Source organism: Mirounga leonina, unplaced genomic scaffold (genome assembly GCF_011800145.1).
Source record: "Mirounga leonina isolate KUSES-001 unplaced genomic scaffold, KU_Mleo_1.0 Mir_118, whole genome shotgun sequence".
In the NCBI taxonomy this organism is placed as follows: domain Eukaryota; kingdom Metazoa; phylum Chordata; class Mammalia; order Carnivora; family Phocidae; genus Mirounga; species Mirounga leonina.
Genome location: NW_023270277.1, coordinates 4,532,065 through 4,545,553, shown reverse-complemented (window position 1 = coordinate 4,545,553; position 13,489 = coordinate 4,532,065). Strand labels below are relative to the sequence as shown.

Sequence of the window (13,489 nt, the reverse complement as noted above, 5' to 3'; positions counted from 1 at the left end):
CAATCAACTTGATTTATCTGACACATAGAATATTCTATCCAGGGACGCCTGGGTGGCTCAGTCGGTTAAGCGTCTGCCTTCAGCTCAGGTCATGATCCCAGGGTCCTGGGATCGAGTCCCGCATTGGGCTCCCTGCTCCGCGGGGAGCCTGCTTCTCCCTCTGCCTCTGCCTTTCTCTCTCTCTCTCTATCTCTCATGAATAAATAAATAAAATCTTCAAAAAAAAAAAAGAATATTCTATCCAACAACAACAATATACTTTCCTCCAGCTAACAGGAAACATTCTGGGCCATAAAACCCACCTTAACAAATAAAAAAACAAAATCGAAATCACATAAGCTCTGCTTTCACATCACAATGGTACTAAATTACAAGTCAATGACAGAAAATTGGAACATCCCCAAATATCTGGAGATTGAACAGCACACTTTTAGATAACATTTGGGGCAAGGAAGAAGTCTCAAAAAATAAAAATAAAAAACATTTTGAACTGAATGAAAATAAAAATAAAACTTACCAAATGAGTACCATGTAGCAAAGGCAGTGCTTACAGGGAAATCTGTAACATTAAATGCATAGATTAGAAAAGCAGAAAGATCTAAAGTCAGCCTTTCAAGCTGCCTCTTTGGGAAATGACAGAAAAGCAATTTAAGCCCAAAGCAAGCAGAAAAAAAGACACAACAAACTGGTGCAGAAATCAATGAAATCATAAACAGGAAAACAATAGAGAAGAACAACAAAATCAGGGGCTGGTTCTTCGAAAGATCCATAAAGTTGATAAACATCTAGTCAGGCTAAAATCGTGAAGGGTAAGATGGGTACAGATGTCCTGCGTCTACCAGCAATGCCAAGTTCACTAGCATCATCACTGAAAACATATAACAAAACAACAATTAAAAGAGGAAAAATAGGGAACGGAGGAAATGCGGCTTTATTTCACTTAGGCTGTCCTTGTTTTAGTTGAAAAGCTAGAGTAGCAGCCTTGAGAGGTCTAATGGTTCCTGTTTTTGAAGACCAGAAGGGCAGTGTTTTATTCAACCAGGAAGTGTTTTCCAGAGGGAATTGGGGTACAGCAAGCAGCGCTCCCCACTTCCTCGCGTCTCACACCTTCCTCAGGTCTCACACTTGTGAATCTGCCTTCTGGACGGGCCTTCCACGGTTTCTCTAAGTTTTCTTATTCACAATTTATTTAATCCTTGCAGAAGGCCCCAAAAGATAGTAATCCGAGTACTGTTCTCACTTTTTAGATGAATAATATGGGAAGTTTACAGAGAGGCTCAAGGTCTCTGCAGAAGGCCTAGTGGGATCTGAAGTCTGGAGCAGGATTCAGAGCCCCTAGCCCTGCAGTCTTGCGACCCTGCCCTCAAGTCGGGACCACAACTGCTGAGCTGAAAGGTGCTCCGCGGGCCACATGGTCACACTCCGGATGGTAACTGCCTGTGGTCAGATGTGCAGAGCTGTGACATAAAACCACCCTGAAAGAGTGCCCTGCAGGAAAAATGTGGGAGTGTGGATGCCTTGCTTCATCTATCAATAACAGAAGCTTTCTCCTTGTTCATTACCCATTCCTCTTCGAGCCCACGGCAGCAAACCATTGGAGATACAGTTAATTTATCTGTTGAAAGACATCTTTGTTGTGTATGAAGTAATAAAACGTGTGTGTGTTGGTAGGCAAAATCTACAATTAAATAAATTTTAAAACCAAAATCATTTATTTCACTGTAAAATATAACCACAATTTAAAAATCAAAAGTAGGGGCGCCGGGGTGGCTCAGTCAGTTAAACATCTGACTTTTGATCTCAGCTCAGGTTATGGTCTCAGGGTCAAGGGAGTGAGTCCCACATCGGGCTCTGAGCTGGGCCAAGAGCCTGCTTAAGAGTTTCTCTCTCCCCCTCCCTCTGCCCCTCCTTTTTCTCCCTCTCTCTCTCTCTCTCTCTGTCCCTCTCTAAAAAAACAAAAAAAAAATCAAAAATAGAAAACGCCACAATCCAATCCTTACTATTTATGATCCCTTTCCTCAGCATATTTTCCAGGTTCAAACCACATGGTACATGGCAACTGGGTCTCACAGTTGTTTTCGCTTCGTGATATATTATAAGCATTTTCCCATGTCCACAATCTTCAAAAATCTTATCTAATTAGAGCAGGATATTTACTTAACCATACTTAGATGTTTTCCATTTGGGACTGCTATTTAAACACACACACACACACACACGAGAAGCATTTGTGCATAAAGATTTCCTTCTTTTTCCCCACATTCAGTATCACTTCCTTGAGCTAGATTCCCCAAAGTGCAACTGTCCAAAGTATTTATGGTTGCAAGTAGAAATCAAGCATTTATCCCGAAACCATCCTTCCCCCTCACCCCAGCCCCATGTAGGCCTAGAAATGCATTCATTCTGCTGAGCCAATATGATTTACGCTTACCCGCTTCCTGCTCCGCCAGAGCCCAGTTCATCATATTAGCCATCATATTAGCCAATGTTCCTTTTACCTAATTCCTCTTAGAAATTCTTTTCAATAACAATTTTGTGTTTACCGAGAAAAATCTTTCTTACTAACCAAAGTATGTATTGTCACATAATGGTAGTTATATTGTAACTAGACTGACTTCTAGATAAAACAGTATGGTATAGATAACACACAGAGAATCCATACAAGGAAAGGTCCATATATAATTTAAACTAAAATCGTACGAACTATGTTTGCAGCTTCCAGATGATTATTCTTGTTAGCAGCTCAGTTAAGGGTGTTTGCCATTTGGGATCCGCTTATAGATGCCATTGGGCTTAAAAACCACCCTATGGGGGTGTTTCAGAAAGAAGAATGCATAAACCTTCAGGCAGATCTGAAGGTCCTTTTTTTTTTTTTTTTTAAATGGATTGAGTTGATTTAAAAGTTTAACACCCTGAAGCTGAGTGTACCAGGTCCTGTGCTGGGAACAGGAGTAAGACATGCCCTTCCTCCAGGAAGCCCAGCCTGCCACAGTGCACCCCAAGAAAGTGTGGCAAATAAACACGGATGTCTGAGCCTCCGCTCCACCGCCCAGGAGAACTGGAAAGAGGACAGAAGCATGGAGGGCAGTACCTAGGTCAGGGATGTTCTACTTCCCAGTAAATAGTACTCTCACTTCAGGTTAAACATAATTTCTATAAAATTGTGCCTTGAGTTTCTCTTGACTAAATGGCAGTTATATTTTGTTGACAAAATAGGACAAGTGTGTCAACATCAATTTTGCGGTTTTTTGTTTTTTTTTTTTTAACACTTTGGAGTTAATACTGGTCTCCAAGATTTAAAAATAATTCATTTTGCAAAGCTCATAGGCCGGAGGCTCGGTGCCTGCTGTGTCCGGCGAGTAAAAGGATGCTGTCTCCACATCACGTCATCCACAAAAATGCCAGAGCAGCTCAGGGACACCATGAGGCCTGAGGGGGCCACATAGAGCTCCCAGGAAGTGGCAGGAGGGGGACGGGCAGGATGCCCAGCGGAGAAGGCAGCAGGGATGCAGGAAAAAGCAGGTGATGCGGGGGCAAGGGGTACCCTGGGATGCCCTAGACCACGGGGGCATGTCAGTTGACAGCCGGAAATGCAGCCAGCCAGGGACAACAGGACAGAGAATGGAACCGGCCAGCAAAAGCCACAGGCTTCCAAGATGCAGGAGAAAACACAGAGCAGCTATGAAAGCAGGGGTTCAACGAGCAAGGCACTCTCTCCACCAGCCTTCACTGCTCCCGAACCTGTGGGACATGTGGGGGGTGCACTTGACTTGATCCCGTTAGGCCAGAGAGGAGAGTGCCACTGTATGGGGAAAATCACAGCGGGGGCTGGGAGAGAGACAGGGGGACCACAGGGGGTAAAATTGGGAGGACCTGTAGCAATTAACCCAATACCAAGTTGAGAGTCAAGGCAAATTTCAAAAGATCAAAATGTAACGTTTGTCCAATCCAACCTCCTCATTTTATACACTGAAAAAAAACACAGTCCAAGGATATTTGCATCTGAATGGATACTGAATTGAGCTCAGTCCCTTGAAGAGTCAACCCTGAATAATACAGGCTACAGAGAAGAGGGTGCACAAATGGGCCACACCAGGCAGGAATCTCAAGCATCCAGGGCTAAACTCCAGACACTGTCAGTGGAGTGACAATGAGAACACGGCCCGAATCAGTACCAGACACGCTACTGGGCGGCCCACCGGTGGATGACCCCAGTCCCAGCATGCTCACGCCCACACGGGCCCTCTACACAGGGGCGCAGCTCCTCGAAAGCCCTGTGAACCCCCAAAGAACCATGCTGGGCGTAGTCCCTCCAGACCAGCACTATGACAAGGAAATAGATACAGCAAGGAGATATAATGTGAGCCGCATCTGTGATTTTACATTTTCTGGCACTTTTTTTAAAGATTTATTTATTTATTTGAGAGAGAGAGAGAGTAGGGGGAGGAGCAGAGAGAGACAGAGAATCTCAAGCAGATTCCCCAGTAGCAGGGAGCCCGACACAGGGCTCGATCTCACGACCCTGAGATCATGACCTGAGCCGAAACCAAGAGTCGGAAGGAAGCTTAACCAACAGTGCAACCCAGGAGGCCCTGCCACATTTTCTTAAAAAGTAAAAATAAGCAGGAAATTAATGTTAGTAACATTTATTTAAATAAAGAAGATCACGTCAACATGCAATCGATATAAAAGTTATGACTGAGATATTTTGCGTTTACAGTCTGCATTTCACACGAGATCTTGGAAACTGGGTGTGCTTTCTACACACACAGTCCAGCTCCTTTGCGGCTGGTCACTGGGCAAGGGCTCAGGAGCCCTGAGCCAGTGGCGACCGGCTAGACAGTCCAGCCCCCCTGCTCTCCCCCTCTGCCCGTCTGCTCAGGTTGGCTTCTGCCACACCCGGAGAGGTCCTGCCTTCCCCGGATAAACCCAATCTTCTAGAGAGCAGCCTTCTCTGCCAGGCCGGCAGGACACAGCCCAAGCTGGTCCCGAGCTGGTCCGCCGGAGAAAGCCTGGAGATTGCGGAACACCGTAGCCCGTCTCGTTCTGGAAAGGCCTCCCCAGCCCCCTTCCCTCCCTCGCTCCTTGTCCTCGCCCTCACTGCGTATCCCTTCATCTGCTTGGAACCAAGGAGGTCTGCCAGATGACCGGGCGAAAGAACAAAAGAAGGAATGGAGGAACGGGTGAGACTGCTTCTGGACTCGAGGGTCTTCGGAGGGAAAAGAGGCCTATGAAGTCCAGCAAATATTTCCGGAGCACCTACTCCGTGCCAGGCACCGGGCCAGTGGCTCAGGGGCACAGAGATGGACAGGACAGGGCGGTGACGTCCCGCCCCTCGCCGCACCCGAAACTACAACTGCCCAGGGAAGGTTTGGATGCACTTAGGCTACACTGACAAGACCCCAAGACCACGTAAGCCATGTGCACACTGGTCCGGACCGCGGCCTGTAAGAGCTCCTCCCTTTCGAAGAAGAGCAGGTGAGACCAGCAAGGGCAATTCCCGACCGCACGGTCTGGGCACGCACCACACCGGGCAGCGGGCTTCGGGCTCAAGGACGGTCGTCCGGGCCCCCGCGGCCTCTCGCTTCCCCGGGCAGCCCGGTTCACCAGGACCCGCACAGAGGCAGCCATGGTGCTTGCCGGAAAGCCTGTTCTTCTCTGAAAGGACAGACGTAGCCGAACTCCCCCCACCTCTCTCGCCACCTCAACAGGGAAGGGAGCTGGCAGCGCTGCTGAGCCATCCGGACCCCAGGGCGCCCAGCAGGAGGGCGGACGGCGACACACCGAGGACAACAGAGCCACAGAGCAGAACCTGGTGCTCGTGAGCAGCCCAGAGCAGCCGCCCTCACTGCGTATCCCCCTCCCGCCGCCACGGAGGAAACACGAACCCGATGCTCTAAGTCCTTGCTCATGAGTCAAACACACGGGATCGTACGAAGACATACCATTAATGTGTTACGCGTCCCGCTGTGTCCCCAAAAGATATGCTGGCCTCCTAGCCCCCTGAATCCGTGAATGTAACCTCCTTAGGGTCTTTGACGACAGGGCAGGCCCAACTCCGGGAGAACCAGTCACTAGGCCCTGCTGCCCACGTTCGTTCACTCGAACTACCACAGTCACCGTCCCAGAGGCTGGGTGGCTTGTCAACAACATTCATTTGTACAGTTGTGGAGGCTGGAAGTCCCAGACCAGGGTGCTGGCAGACTCGGTGTCTGGTGAGAGCCTGCTGCCTGGTTCAGCCACCCATCCACTCGCTGTGTCCTCACGGCAAGAGGGGCCAGGGGGTTCTCTGGGGTCTGTTTATTAGGACACCGATCCATTCATGAGCGCTCCCCACTCATGACCTAAGTGCCTCCCAAAGGCCCCACCTCCTCACACATCACACAGGGGACGAGGTTTGGGGGGACACCCAACTGGGTGCAGAGGCTGCCCCTGCCCACGCAGACAGAGGGGAGTCAGGAAGACGTCAGGGCCCAAGCCTGGGAGGAGGAGACTACACCCGACACACAGGTGTTTTCTTAGGGTCCCACAAGCTGAGGGAATACAGATACCTTTTCTCTTCTTTTCTCTGCTACATCCGGCCCTATCTGCCACGCCACTGGCCTCCCACGGGAACCACACTGTCGGTTCCCAGGGCCTGTGGCTAACGCTTCATTGAGACAGAAAGAAGAAAGAAGTGACTGTGATCTCAGCAGAGCACCAGCTCTGTCTCATCCACACCAGGCACTGGGACCGCCGCGCCTGCCAAGCGATTAGGAAGAAGGAGACACGGTTTTAGCCAATAAATTCCCATCCTGGGGCGCTGGCTCTGAAAGTCTTCTGGAAGCTCTTTCTATTCCACTGTCCTAGGACTACCGAGCACCGCCGTGTGTGATCCCGAGAAGTACTGTGGCGCAACAGGGGCGTCAGGAAAAATTACTTTCTGGGACTGTTTGTTTCACAAACAGGGGCCCCCGGGGTGTCCGCAAGCCTTCACACTTCCCGAGGCAAAGCTTCTTCTGGAACACACACCCTGTGTGATGCTTTTGAATGGAAACTGGAACCACAGACCAAAGGAGAGCGTAAGGCACTCGAGAAACAGAGAATACACTGGATACTACAAATTAATCCACGCACACGCTCCAGGATCTTCGCAGCTGATGTGCTTCAGTTCCTCTGTGGGGAGAACCACGTGAATCAATGGCCCATAGTGCATTTACCTGACAAACACTCTTTCTAGGAACCCCGAGCACCTCAGTCTCCCAGTAGAAAGATCCAAACTGATAAGGCTGATGGAGCCCACCTCCCTCTCCAGCCCCGGAGGGCCTGACCACCAGCCCAGACTCAATATGCTCAAGGACAAATCCCACTTGGCCCCACATCTCGGGCCTCCTGGCATGCCAGCACGGAGCTGCCTCTTCCACGCTATCCTGCCCTCCAAGTCTACGCTCGTCCACGCCCGTCTCCAGAGTTCCCATAACACACATTCGGAGTCGCACACTGTGGTCCTTGTGCACACCCGCAGAGCGAGGCCCGCTTCTGCCTCATCCTGCCCAGCATCACAGAGCTCCTCAGGCTACACGGCCGCCTCCAGGCAGCCCACACAAAGCTCCCGTCTGACACGGGAACTGATGTGGTCTGCTGCCATGGGACCCAGGACTGGCAAGGCCTTCCACCCTGCATCCCTGACCCACAGGGCTGCATGCCCCGGCCTTCATCCTCCAACCCAAACCGACACTCCCATGAGTTCTGCGTTCAGCTTCTTACAGTCCTGAGATGCGCTGCTCAGTGGACTCACCTCCCAGAGAGAACCCTCGATTTGCTCAGATCACACGAGCACAAAACGTAAACTCAAATCCCATTTCTTCATTTCCCTCGTGAGCCACGTTTCTCGATCTTGTATTCAATCACTTAACAAAAATGCACTTAGAAAGTGCATGATACACACTAAGGGAATGCAAAAATGAGTAGATTCTTACCCTTGTAGGGCTTATGATTTAGCAGAGGAAATCAAATGGTTACATAAATCACTAAAATTAGACGAGAGAGTTTTAAGTGCAATCACAGGTTGTGAAGGAAAAGTTGCTATGGAAGCCCCTGGAAGAGCGAACATTTCGGCCTGCAGACAGGAGACAGCAAGCCAGGGTTGGGAGGGAAGGGGCTGGCCGGGCCGAGGCCTGCCGTCCCAGCCTGTGTTCCACACCTCTGTGGTCCCAGCGCAAGATGCCAGTACCTGGGGAGTAGACCACCCCCCAATCCCCACGTTAATGATTCTACAGCTTTGAGAAGAAGGCAATACGTGTTCTGAGCCCTGAAGGACCGCTAGGAAGGGGGCACGCGGAGATGGCAGAAGGACGCCCCAGGGCCCCCATCTGGAGGCTGCCGGGAGAACCGCCCCGGAGAGATGGGCTGGGGCCACACAGTGAAGAATCCCAAAGGCTCACACAAGAGGCACACTCATTACTCAACAAGCAATGGGGGTAGCTGAGGGTGTCCCAGCAGCAAAGGGCCAAGAGGTCCATGGAGAGATGATGAGGGACCCCAGTGGAATCGACACAAAGCTTCCCAAGATAGTCAAAAATACCTGTGTTGATTCTGGCTTCAGAACACGTGTTTAAGAGAACGTTTTACCTCGAGGAAGAAGAGGGTGCCTAACGCAGAGGTCTGCACGTCTCCGGGAAGGGGACATTTCCCACCAGCCACAAGCCAGGGGAGAGGGCCAGCCTCTCTGACCAGCAGGCTGCCTTTCCTACAGGGGATGCAGGCAAGCCTGATGGGGGACGGCAAAGGATGGGAGGCAGGACAGCCTGCAGACAAGCCAGCCACTGAGGGCAAGGAGGAAGACTCACAGCCCGTCAGCAGCCGGTTAACACAGTCCCAGAGGAAGGGCTCCTCACTGTCCACAGGCCAGCAGGAGGCCAGTGGAAGTCTGGAAGGCATTCTCCCCATGTTCAATGCAGCCTGCATGGGCCCACCTCCCCCCAGAGAACCTTAAAATGCTGCCTCCCCCAAAGTCACACATGCCCTGCTCCGAAGAACTGCTTGGAAACTGACCCTCTGGCAGCCAAAGAAGGTCCCAGGAAAATCATCTAGGTGGGAGGCATTCTGAGGACAGACTCTGTTTAACCAACAACCCTACGAGAGACACAGTCAATACGCGCTCTGTGGATCTGGACGCTCCCCTCTGTTCTACTGGGTCTGGGCGCAGGCCCGCCCACAGAGCTGTACCAGTTGGGGCAGAAGCTACGGGAGCCTGCAGCTGCCCCGTCCTCCGCTGGGGCTGACTCCCAGCTCCGAGGCTCTCAACTGCAGGCCACAGGCTGCTGCAGGCCGGGGAAATCACAGCAGCCTCACTCAAGGCACCCTGAAGACAAGAGGACAGGTTCCTGGGTTGTAAAAACAACAGCTGCTGCCTGTGGTTCTGCTCACCTTCTCTGAACCAAATCTCCTCCAGCATGCAGACCTGGGGGGGAGGGGGAGGGGAGGGAAATGGAGGGACAGAGGTTCCAAAATGAAACAAGGAAAATCCCACACTGGCATGACCTTCTAGAAGACACCAGCCACGAAAGCAACTGTCTACACCCGGGAATCTTGGTTTGAAGAGCGTTCAGAGAAGCTAGCCTCCTTGAGAACAGGACCCTGGCAGCGCAGCTGGCTCTAAGCTCCCAGCCCACCCCGGCCATTGCTTGCTGTTCCCAGGCTCAGAATCTGACCTTGACCCTCCAAAGTGGCCCAGCCAACGGGGACTCATCCTTCAAGTCCCTGGCATCACCGGCTGCAACCATGGCCCGCTGCACCCTGCACGCCAAACCCCACTGTTACAATAGTCTGTCAATGCCCTGGCTTCCACCCCCAGACTGTGGCCGCCCCAAGGTCACAGAATATATCCTTCTCGGAGTCCCAGGCAGGCTTCAATATTTACCATGTGCATGGCTTTGGACAACCCAACCACTCTCTGCTGCACCTCCGTCCTCTGCCAGGTGGGGACAGGAGCGGGGCCCGTCGTGGAGGGCTGTCTGAGAACTGGGTCCACAGCCAGGGCCCCGTCAGCACCCGGTGACAGGGCCTGCTACGTGCCTGGTATCTACAGTTCCCTCTCTCTCCTGGGCAAACACTAGGTGAACTCCAAAATGTTGGCTGACACACCAGTTTCCGCCATCCAGGGAACTGATTTTTCCTTGTAACATCACATCCGCCTTTCAACTTGCTCCTCAGAGGAAGCCCTACTCTCAGAGTCCAGGCCACTGAGGAAATACGTTCCAATTCAGGTTTTAGATTCCAGGAGTGAAGGAAGATGGACACTCTCATCACCAAGAACCACCCCCTCCAAAGCCTAGCTCTCAACTGTCCTTTGTAGGCGAAGACATTCTTCTCGAAAAATCCTTAAAATTGGTTGTGTTTGGTGATTACCCTGCAATAGTCCTCCTGGAAAACCCCTTTAAGGCAGCACATTATTATTTTTGGATCTTGGAAATAATCTCAGCCAACACCTGAGTTTTATAGTGGAAGGAACTGGGGCCAGGTGAGAAGGTTAAGACCTTGCCCTCAGTCACATAGCTGGGTCAGAAGGTTGTACAATCTCTGTCCTTCCAGACTAATCCCCAGCAGGTATGTGAACAGTTGCTGCAATTTAATTTCTTCATCTAATTAAGAAAAGCTATTCATGTGTGTCAGCAACGCAGAAACAAAGGACAGAGGATGCTGGTCCTGAGAATGATTACCTCAAATGACTTTCCTAGTCCTAAGGAAAGGCACCTTCAACTTAGTTCTTGGATCTCCAAGATAGGAAGCTACCCAAGTGAACATGGAGAGGCTCTGTCTTCCTTGGAAGCAATCCATTCTGTTCATAGCCTCTTGGCTCCCTCTGACATGCCACACCCAGAGATCCAGGGGCACGGGTGGTCCTTGCTTGGTCAGATGCCCTGTTAGCGTCTGAGGCCTCAGTATCCCCCTGAGTGGCTTCAGACCACCAGATCCCCAGAGCAGCTGACAAGTCCCCCTTCTCCCTAGCCCAAGCAAAGAGCAAGAGAAAGAACAGTGGGCAGTCGGGATCGCTGATGCCAGGCCCAGGTGAGCCACAGCCCCGTGGGCTGGGGGAGGGGGGGTCCCCAGGCTGGGGTCCCTGACCTCTCTCCAAGTCCCAGTGAGCAGCTGGGCTAGGAATCTGCAGTGACCATCTAGCTCTGTGATTCTCAGTCTGCAAGGACAGGCCTCCTGCTGTCTCCACCACCACAGAGAAAGGCTCTCAAGAAGAGAAATTTGAACAAAAGAAGGCAGGGCCAAATTATGAACCACAGTGGGAAAAACAAGCGACGTGGCTCCCAGCTTCTGGCTGAGCCCCAAGTTCACCCGCTAAACGTCAGCAGCTTCAACTGAAGAGCGTGTGGGGTGCCTTCCAAGTCCCAAACCACACCAAGTCCACAAGAGAAGCACGGTCCTCTAGTGCGGATCCGGATGCAGGAATGACACACTATCAAACCCAGGGCACTGAATATGCTTATAAAACAGACGCATCTCAACGTGCTCTTCCAGTTTTCAATCCCCCATCCGTGCACAGCCTGTGGGTGCCCACGTTATGCACTCTTGGTTGCAGCTCCGCCCCCAGCATTCCAGTTCGCCACTTGTTCCTCAGTTCCCCTGGGCTACTCGCATTAGAATCAGGGCCCCTTTAAACACGCAACTTCCAAACTCCAATTGTGCTGGATCTGGAAAATTCCCATCCCATTAAAATTAGGTTATTTGCATCCCATTTTCTCCTGAGGTCTGCAAGCCATGTCTGACCTCTAATAAGTGGTACAGGAGGGAAGCTCACATCCCAGTAGGTGGGCAGTGGGGGAAGGGGGTCAGATTCTAGAGGTAGCACTCAGCACACTGCACAACATCCCCTTCCTGACACAAAGCCAGGTTCAGCTCACTCACTCTCCTCCTCCTCCTCCTCCTCCAAAACTATCAAGGGCTCCCACTGCCACCAGATCAAGACCGATGTCAGCCTGCAGTTCAAAGACCACGATTTGTCCCCATCTGACCTCTCCACTCAAATTTCCTTTATACTCTTTACAAAATAATAAAAACAAAAATTATAAAGTCACTAGAAAACCACAAGGGACCAGGTCCCTCATCTCAGGACGGGGGAAGGGAAGCTCAGTCCCATGGGAAAGGTCCCACAACTGCACACACTTTGTGTTCCCACCCCCTTGCAGGGCCAGGCAGTTCCCTCCCACCTGCCCCACCTTCCAGCTTTGACTCAAGAGCCCTCCCTCACAAAGCAGCCCTGACCCTCCTCTCCCTCCCCCCGGGGACTCCAGCTCCACAGGCGTCTGCATCAACTTACTTTGTGCCCTGCCCTTGACTTCAGAACAGGGCTCCTCCGCTGGCTGATCTCTCCCCGGGGGGCACCCCCCACCCCCCCCATTCACTAGACTCTGTCCTTACCCATCCCCAGGCCGCACTCCCAGGAAAGAGCTTCCTTGCCAGAACTGTCCATTGCAATAGGTCCAAGTCAGAGGTCTTCCTAGTGCGGGGGCCAGACGCCCCCGCCCAGGGCAGCAGCCCCCACTCCGGCTATTCTCGGGGGGCTCTCTCTAACCCTTTTCCGTTACCCAGACTTCCGCCTGCCCCAAGACAAGCACAGGGGATTTGTTGGAGATTTTTTTTTATAAACTAGACAGAAAGGCAGAGAACTTCTGAAGTGACCATCCCAGACCTGCCTGTGGAGATCATCAGGGTACGGAAAGGAGCCCCTTCGTGCCCGTGACCAGGGCTGGGCGCTCAGGACGGAGCCGGGAATGGGGAGCCACCGCCGGGAGGGCGGGAGGCCGAGACCCCAGCAGCGCAGGGCTCCGAGGGAGGGCAGCGGCCGCGCTCACCCAAGTGCGCGGATGCGCGAAGCGGGGGGACCTGACCCCCCGGCCTGACCTTCCGCCGCCTCCCGCGCCCGGGCGGTTCGGGCTCGCCGGACCCCGCGGCGCGCCGCCTGCGTCCGCCCCCCGCCCGGGAGACGCCCCCGCCCGCTCGGCCGGGGCGTCAGGGACGCGGCCCTGCGGAGCGGCCCCCGGCGCGGGACCCGAGCTTCCCAAGTGGCCCAGGCGCTGGGGCCGCCGAGGGGCCGGGCCGGGGTGGCGCCCTCGGCGGGGAGCCGGCGCGCCCCCCCCCGACCCCAGCGCCCGGGACCCCGCCGGGCCCGCCCCGCGCGGCCACATCCCCCCGTCCCCGTCGGCCGCGCCCGCTCCCGCGACGCCACACAAAGCGACGCGCGCCACCCACCTGGTCCCGCGCGGCCGGGGCTCCGGGGCCGCCGCTCGCGATCGAGCGCTGCGCCCAGGCCGGGTGTGCGGGCCGCGTGCGGGGGCGCCCTCCCGCGCCCGCGCCCGCGCGCGCCGGAGCCGCCCTTTGTCGCCAGCCGGCCTCCAGCGGGGCGCACGCGGGCGGGGGAGAGGGCGGCGGCGAGCGGCACAAAGACGCGGGCGCCCAGGCTCGGCCCGCGCCCCCGCCCGCCGCGCAGCGCCCCCTG

General features: G+C 53.5%; 1 protein-coding gene across 3 annotated transcripts in view; it reads right to left on the bottom strand.

Annotated features, from left to right (window-relative positions):
* LOC118007349 (E3 ubiquitin-protein ligase RNF144A) overlaps positions 1–13,363 on the bottom strand; it is a 184,252-nt gene extending 170,889 nt beyond the window's left edge. For 2 of the 3 annotated variants that reach the window (XM_035000398.1, XM_035000394.1), the window contains exon 1: positions 13,243–13,363. The gene's annotated coding sequence lies outside the window, so the exon portion shown is untranslated. Of the gene's footprint in view, positions 1–12,845; positions 12,867–13,242 lie in introns of those variants that run through there. The other variant, XM_035000397.1, reaches the window with a different exon arrangement.
* Between the last annotated feature and the right edge of the window lie 126 nt (positions 13,364–13,489).